Below are 9,101 nucleotides of genomic sequence, written 5' to 3' on the forward strand. Positions count from 1 at the left end.
ATAAAATGTAAACACAAAGAAATACTTCATCTTTTTGTTTCATATATAGGGACTAAAGAACTGGTGTGTGTGTGTTTGTGTGTGTGTGTGTTATATGCATGTGGGTGCATATACGTACATGTATGTGCATGTATAGGTCAGAAGTTGACCTGGGCACCTACCTCAGTTGCTCTATACCTTAATTTTTGAGACTGGGACTCTCACTGGAGTTCACCAAGTCTCCCGGGCTAGCTAGATAGTGTGCTCTGATGCCTGTCTTCCTCTACCTCTCCAGTGCTGGGAGCACAGGCACTCAGCCATGCTGGGTTCTTCTGTAGGTTCTGGAGACCTGAACTCACGTCCTTATGCTTGAATCAGCATTTTGCCAACTAAGCCATCTTCTCAGGGGTGTGTGTGTGTGTGTGTGTGTGTGTGTTTATGTGTGTGTATTTGGTTTTGGTTTTGACAAGGTCTCTCTGTAGCCCAGGCTGGCTTCAGCCATGGCAGTCCCACTGTCTCAGCCCCTGGAGTGGTAGGCTTGAAAATAACTTCATTTGGAAAATACCTTCACTTGGAAATTTGATTTCTTTTTAGATAAAATTTCAGTGACATAGTTATAATCATTTCTACATTTCGTCTGAAATTATGTCAGATAACAAAAATTCATATTAAAGATCTTTTAAATTTTATTGTATTTATTATTGTTGTCTTTTTTTGTTTGGTTTTTTGTTTTTGTTTTGTTGTTGTTGGTTTTTGGGTTTTGGGGTTGTTTTGTTTTGTTTTTGGTATTTCGAGACAAGGTTTCTCTGTGCAGCCTTGGCTGTCCTGGACTTGCATTGTAGACCAGGCTGGACTCAAATTCATAGAGATCTGCCTGCCCCTGCCTCTCTAGTGCTGGGATTAAAGGCGTGCACCACCACTGCCTAGCTTTTATCTCTCACCAAAATTAACCAGCCCAAAAGTCTATACAACTTAATGGACTTATACAGTGAAAATTGGCACTCAAAAGGGAAGTTGTGAAGCTTCTCATTAAATTTTACACTTTCAGTGTTGAGTATATTTTATGCAATTATCCAAACCAGAAAATTCCATGGCAGAGTTAGGGCTAAAGGAAACTCTTTGTTTTATTTCCTCTTTCATAACACTGCACTGCCTACAGCCAGCCCGTCCTCGGCCGCGTATTATTCTCTTTTCTTCCCCGCCACCCCCTGAAAAGTTAACTTCATTTGTCTTTAGACCTGATTAGTCTTTTAAAAAAATAATGAAGCCAGGCAGTGGTGGCACACACCTGTAATCCCAGCACTTGGGAGGGAGAAGCAGGCAGATCGCTGTGAGTTCGAGGTCAGCCTGGTCTACAAAGTGAGTCCAGGACAGCCAAGGCTACAAAGAGAAACCTTGTCTCAAAAACAAAAATAAATTAATAAATAAATAAATAAAATTTTAAAAATGAGGCAGAGAGACAGACTCCATCTTAATAGGCTGAGACTGCTTTATTGGAACATTGAGGGGCCCAACCTTTCTGCAAGATGAAGACTGAGAGCATTTAGAGGGCCTGGGGGGCAAATGCACACACACACACACACACACACACACACACACACACCAGGAAGTTACAGCTATCTTTGTGTGGTTTGACTGGGAGTGGGTGGGTTGTTTTCAGTTCCCAGGCATATTATTTCTGCAGGCGGAGGCTGGGGCTAAGCCATTATCTCTGGCTAGGGGTTGTTGACCAGTACAGCCTGACTCACTTCCTCATCCAACAAGTATTCCACTTGTATATATACCGCGTTTTCTTTACTCGCTCATCTGTCAATGGATGACTGGACTGACTCCACTTCTTCACCATAATGATTAAAGCATAAGTAAGCATGGAGTGCAAATATCTCTAAGGTAAGGTATGGAGTGCTCTGTATGCCCCGGAGGGAAGTTGCTGGGTCATACGGTGGTTCCGTTTTTTAACTTTTAAAGAAATCTCTAACCGGACTTCCATCCCACCCCGTGTCTGCTTCTCCCTTGGGGTTGGACTGGAGGAGGAGGAAACTTAGCTCGGGGTGGGCGGATGGGCGACTTGCGGGGATCTTGGTCTCTAGAGACAGCTTCTTCAATTGGGGCTGGGGGGTGGGGGAAGCAAAGGCTATTTAACCTTTCTGAGTGGGCAGAGGGTACATCATTGGTGGGTGTACAGGGTGCGGGGAGTGCTTTATTTGCATGAAGAAGAATTCCAGGTGCTTTCTGGACCTTACCTTATAATGAGAGAGGAAGTTTAGCCTGCAACCTCTCTGCCAGACTACGGGAAGGCCCCAATGGCGGCAGAGGTGGGAGGCATAAGCTGGGACATGCAGGCCTAGGGCGGGAGAGAGCAGTCTTACCCTGTGGCCTCACTCTTGCTCCAGGCCAGCTCCCCCCCCCCCCCCCCCCCCCACTGCATGGCTCCCTGGCTCCACACTTCTACAATGGCTGTATTAATTTGCATCTCTACCAACATTAACTAAAGGTTTCTTTCTCTCCACACCCTTTCCATGGTTTGTTGTCACATTTGTTGATGATAGCCATTCTGACTAGGGTAAGGCGCTATCTCACAATAGTTTTAATTTGCATTTCCCTGATGGCTAGGTCAATTAAACACCATTTAAAATAGTATTGGCCACTTGTGTTTCCCTTTTTTTAACCGCTTATTCTGCTCACTTGCCTATTTGTTGACTGGCGGGTTTATTTCCTTGGTGTTTAATTTCTGCAGTTCTTTGTGAATTCTGCATGTCGGCCCCTTGCCTGAAGCATAGCTGGTAGAGATGTTCTCCCATGCAGTGGGCTATCTGTATGCTCTGCTGACTGTTTCCTTTGCTGACCAGAAACTTGATTTATAAGTCGTCCCATCTGTTGATGCTTGGGGCCAGTCCTGTGCTGTTGGTCCTCTATTAAAATGTTCTAAAAATAGCTGGGCGTGGTGGCGCACGCCTTTAATCCCAGCACTCAGGAGGCAGAGGCAGGCGGATCTCTGTGAGTTCAAGGCCAGCCTGGTCTGCAAAGGGAGTCCAGGACAGCCAAGGCTACACAGAGAAACCCTGTCTTGGGGGGAAAAAAACACCAAAAAAAAAAAAAAAAAGTTCTAAAAATAAATAAATAAAATAAAATAAAAATAAAAATGTTCTATATTTCCAGTAGTATCTTGAAAGGTGTATCTTATGCTTTCCTTTACAATCTTAGTGTTTGAGGGTTTTATTTTGTTTTTTATTTATTTTATTATATGAGCGCTCTATCTGCATGTACACCTGCAGGCCAGATATAGGCATCAGATCACATTATAGATGGTTGTGAGCCACCATGTGGGTGCTGGGAATTGAACTCAGGACCTCTAGAAGAGCAGACAGTGCTCTTAACTGCTGAGCCATCTCTCCAGCCCTCGTGTTTTGGGTTCTAAATTAAGGCCTTTGGTTCATTTTAAGTTGATTTTTGTACAAGGTGAAAGATAATTTGTAGGGAGAAACCCAGCTTTGCCAGCACCGTTTGATGACTAGGCTATCTTTTATCCGTGTGTTTTCCCTCTTTTGTCAAACATTAAGTAGGTACAGCTTTGCTGTTTTATTTCCAGGTCCTCTATTGGATCCCATTGGTCTGTCTGTCTGTCCTTAGGCCTGTTCCAGGCTGCCTCTATCACTATAGCTCTGTAGTATAATTTGACATTGGGTATTGTGATGCCTCTCGTATTATTCTTTTGTCTTAATTCTGTGGCTGTTTGTGGTCCTTTGTGATTCCATATGAACTCTTGTATTATTTTTTTCTAAGCCTGTGATAAATGACATGGGAATTAAAGATCTTTTACAATTTAGTCTGTTTTTTCCTATTTTACTGCCCTCATATCTTGTAATCCATAAACACTAAAACTAAATGTTAAAAACATTTTAAAATAAGTATTTTCTGTACAAGTATTTGTCTGAATGTATGTCTGTGCACCATATGAATGCTTGCTGCCCCTGGAGGCCAGAAGGTGGCAATGGTCCATATAGACCTGATGTTACTGCTGCTTGTAAGCTGCTATGTGGGTGCTGGGAATTGAACCTGGGTCCTCTGGAAGAGCAGCCAGCGCTCTTAATCCTGAGCTATCTCTCCAGCCTACATTGTTAAACTTAGGTCGTCTAAGTTTATTTCTGGAAGCCCATTTGAGAGACAGAGTCCAAAGTCGATGGAGTTTATTAGCCAACGCGCACTGTGGTCCACCAAACTCCATAGAGATGGGAGACTCCGTTCTGTAAAGGTGGAAGGTCTAAATACCCTCTCACAGAGGCAGAACTTAACAACTGTGGTTAGTTATCAGATGATAGGCAAACAATAGATGACCTTTTAGGTGAATGGGGTCTGAGGTAGTAAATTTTAGGTGGGGGAGATAGCTTTTAGGTATGGGGGGCGGGTCTAAGGTAGTAAATTCCGGGGCCAGGGTTGATGTGGAGGCTAGTGGAGAATCTTTAACTTTTTCTCCTCAGATTGGTTCCTGTTATCAGCCTGCTGAGCCCAGGCCACCTAGCTAGATAATAATGTCACTGCTGGACTCAAGCCATCTAGAATCCCACACCATCATTTAACGTCACTTTATTTTATAGTCAGCTTTACAGAAGAAATTTTGTTAGAAAAGAGGCTGGGCGTGCAGTTCAGTTGGGAGTATGTGGAGTACAAACAAAGCCCTGAGTGTGATCCTCAGTACTGGATAAAACAGGGGTGGTGGCACACACCAGGAATCCCAACCCTTGGGAGGTATAGGCAGGAGGATCAGAGGTTCAAGGTCACCCTCAATGTAGATTTGAAGCCAGCCTGGGCTTATTTTCCTTGAAGTCCTTTCTTGCAAATCACACGTGCCAGCCTGTATTAGCCTTGTGTCTCATCTTCCTCTACCCCACCCACTCCTATCTGAAAGCGGAGGCATCCTGTGACTGTTCTGGATAAGACAGACAAGGCTACAGAGCATCTAGGATATGGCCTATCTTCCTGACCAGCCTCTACACTCTCCTGAAATGAGGTTTTTCTTCTCTGTACACAGTCCCTTCTTGAGTTTGCTGGCCACCAGCCACCCAGCCTCCCCCCACTGACATGCACATCAGTTCCTTGACAGGTTGAGCCCTCCCTCTTCAGTCCTCTGCCTGGACTGTGGCAGAAGACTGCTTACAGCCTTGAGCTTGGCGTCCTGGCTCTTTTTGATACTCTGAAGAATGGAGATGGTCCAAGACCCTTTGATAGTCTCATGCAAGTGACACTAGAAGCCTCGCCTCTTGTGGACCAGGGACAAGAGTGGCTTTGTGATGTAGGCACCTTCATCCTGGTTTCTGTGGCACGATCCTCTGGGATGCTGAAATCCAGGCAGATCATGAAAAACAGGACATGGAGGGTAGCCACCCCCAACAGCATGAATAACCTGCTCATGTCCCAAATGTGCTGCTCAGCCTGATTTTTTTTCTCTTTTAATGATGGTCACCTGCTTTATTTAAAAAAAAAAAAAAATCCAGCCCAGTGGTGGTGGTGCACGCCTTTAATCCCAGCAGTTGGGAGGCAGAGGCAGGTGGATGGATCTCTGAATTGGAGGCCAGCCTGGTGTACAGAGTGAGTTCCGGGACTCATAGAGTTCAGGCTATACAGAGAAAGCCTGTCTCAAAAAACCAAAACACAGCCAGGCGTGGTGGCGCACGCCTTTAATCCCAGCACTCGGGAGGCAGAGGCAGGCGGATCGCTGTGAGTTCGAGGCCAGCCTGGTCTACAAAGTGAGTCCAGGATGGCCAAAGCTACACAGAGAAACTCTGTCTCGAAAAACAAAAACAAAACAAAACACACACACACACACATGTGCGCACGTGTGTGCATGTGTGTGTGTATGTGGGTGTAGATGCCCAGCTGTGTTGGATGTCTTCCTCAATGGCTCTCTGCATTATTATTATTTTATTATCTTCTAAGTTTAGTATTGGGGTGGAGTGAGAGTGCTCATGCCACAGTGGAGGTCAGAGGACAACTCTATGGAGCCAGTCCCCTTATCCCACTTTACCTGGTGTGACAGCTAATTTTAGTTGTCAACTTGACTAGAACCAGAATCAAACAAAACTCAAGAAGCTGGACGCCCCTGGGAGGATGTTCTTGACTGGATTGCTTGAGGTCAGAAGACCCACTCTAAATTTGGGCCATACCTTCTGGTGGTGGCCCACATAAAAGAAGAGGGAAGAAGGGGGCGTTCGCTCTTTGCCTGCTTGTCTTCAGTCTTGCTGGAAGTTTATCCTGCTGCTGAGAAATTCCTTTGCTGGTCTTGGAACCTACTTCTTCAGGGTTCCAACATGGGCTGAAGTCTGGCAGCTCTCTAGGAATCCTCTGAGACTCAAGCACCAGATTGGGACTGCTGAGACACATCTGGTCTCATCGAACAACTGCCCCATCCTTGGCCATTGAGAGACAGCCATTGTTGGACTACTCAGAGCACAGCCTTCGTAAGCCGCCCTAATAAATCATAGCTGTACATATATTCATGTATTATATATCTGAATATATTAATTCTATCAGTTTTGCTTCTTTAGATAACTGATTAATACACATAGGTCCTGGGGCTCAGATAATCAGGCTTGCACAGCACTTTTATCCGCTAAACCATATTGTGAGCCCTCAACCTTGTTTTTTGAGGTAAGGTCTTTCATTGACCTTGAAGCTAGCTGACTGTCTAGGACTGACTGCCCAATAAGCCCGTAGGATCACCTAGTCGCCACACCTCAGTGCTGGGATTGCAGATATGCAGCTTTTCACGTGGGCGTGGCGCTCTGCACTCTGGTTCTTATGCTCGTATAGAAAGCACCTTACCCACAGAGCATCATGCCAGCCCTTCTGTTTTTCCTTTTGGGACAGGGACTCTGGTAGCTGAGGCTGATCTCCTCCTGATCCTTCCAAGTACGGGGTAAATTACGGGGATGCACCACTACACCTGGTGGTTTTGTTGCCTGAGGCAGCATTTCCTGGAGCTCAGGCTGGCTCTCAACTCACTACACAACCAAGGATAACAACCAAGGATAACCTTGAACTTCTGTGGGGGGTTTTTGTTTGTTTTTTGTTTTGTTTTGTTTTGTTTTTTTGAGACAGGGTTTCTCTGTGTAGCCTTGGCTGTCCTGGACTCACTTTGTAGACCAGGCTGGCCTCGAACTCACACCAATCCGCCTACCCTGCCTCCCAAGTGCTGGGATTAAAGGTGTGCGCCACCATGCCCGGCTACCTTAAACTTTTGATCCCTTTGTTCCTACCTCCCAAGTGCTGGATTGACAACCCTGCCATGGCTAGTTTATGTGCTGCTATAGATTGAACCCCCAACTCCATGCATGCTGTGCAAACACTCTATGTAGTGAGCCTCACCCTCAGCTCCCACTCTAACAGGGCCCCAGACCTTGGCACAACTGACTCCATGGTGGAAGTGCCAGTCAGGACATAAAACTGAGCATGTAGACAGCACAACCTGTCCAAAGGAAAAAACAAAACAAAGACTTAATCCATCAAAGCCCATAGTTCTGGCAAAGTCCTTAAATGTACTAACCTTGCCTTTTGGTTTCTGTAGTTCTGCTTCTGGCTAACTGTTCTTAACTAGGTATGTTAATCCATGGCTTTCCTGTTTAAAAGCTCACTCTGAGGATGGGTAGTGGTTCACACCTTTAATCCCAGTGTTTGGGAGGCAGAGGGAGGTGGATCTCTGTGAGTTTGAGGCACCAGCCTGGTCTACAAAGTGAGTTTCATGACAGCCAGGCCTACACAGAGAAACCCTGCCTCAAAAAAAAAAAAAAAAAAGGCAAAACAAAAAAACCCAGTCTTGAGAAAATCTCAATGCTACACTGGGATCCCACACACCCAGAGTAGTCACTGGCTGGCTAATAACGACTTTCTATTGGCTTAAATTCATGTCCCAGCTGTCTTCTCTGGTGGCTACCTTACAACACGATCACATTTTTCTTGTCCAAGTGCAGCTCATCTGGGACAAGGCTGTTGTCACGGGAAAACACCCACTTGCATGCTCTAGACTCCCGAGGGCAACTTGTTCTGCACTGTGGGTAGATTGTCTCACAAGCCTCAGCTTCAGTTCAGACTGGTCATCCACATTACAGACAGACTTGCAGTCTGAGAAGTTATGGCCAATGATGTGGTGTCTTCTACCTCCCAAAGGAACTTGGTGCTAGATTTTCATCTCTAGAGCCATGTTTATCTCTAGAGACACAATAAGGCTAGTAGGAACACTGCCCAATCTCTCTTTGGCAGTACACATCCTGGGCAGCAGCAGCAAGGCTATTTCACCATGTGGCTGTCTCTCATAATGGTAGGTGAGGAAGGCCCATTCGGCATAACACTTGTGGGCACCAGGGTCACACTCTCTTCCATGGCAACATTGCCCGGGCAACCCGGATGATGGTAGTCATGGTCAGGAAAAGCCTACTGAAACCGGGCATGGTGGCACATAGCTTTGATCCTAGCACTTTGAAATCAGAGGAAGATGAACCTCTATGAGTTGGAGGCTGGCCAGCATGGTCTACACAGTGAGTTCCAGGACATCCAGGGCTATGTAAAGAGACCCTGGCTCAAAAACAACCAAACAACAATAAAAAGAAGGAAGGAAGGAAGGAAGGAAGGAAGGAAGGAAGGAAGGAAGGAAGGAAAGAGGCCACTATTCTTACAGTGCACTTTAAATATATCCTGACCATCTCTAAATATATTCAGGCCATCTCTGAAAGGCCTCAAAAGCAGGAGAATCCTTTGGGGGTTCCAGCTAAGGGCAGCTCTCCACATTTGGAGAAGCAAGTTTCACACATCTGGTCTGAGTCTTTGTTGGAGAGGGTAGAAATAATAGTTACTGTTAAAGACTACGAAGCCTTTCACTGTGCTGTGAGGGCATAAGCCTGTAAGAAAGAACATGTAAGCCAACGTGGTAGCTCATGTTGGTAATCCAAACTTCAAAGATAAAGGTGGTGAGACAGTGTCTCAGAATAAACAAACAAACAAACACCAGAAAGGCATTTATTCCATACACAATAAATGAGCGCTATATATGAAGTGGATTTGAATGAAATAAAACGTTGATACTGCAAGTGAGAGCCAGTCACACATGTCTGTTTTTTGATACATAGCCCTGG

The sequence above is a fragment of the Acomys russatus genome, chromosome 1 (assembly GCF_903995435.1).
Source record: "Acomys russatus chromosome 1, mAcoRus1.1, whole genome shotgun sequence".
NCBI lineage: Eukaryota > Metazoa > Chordata > Mammalia > Rodentia > Muridae > Acomys > Acomys russatus.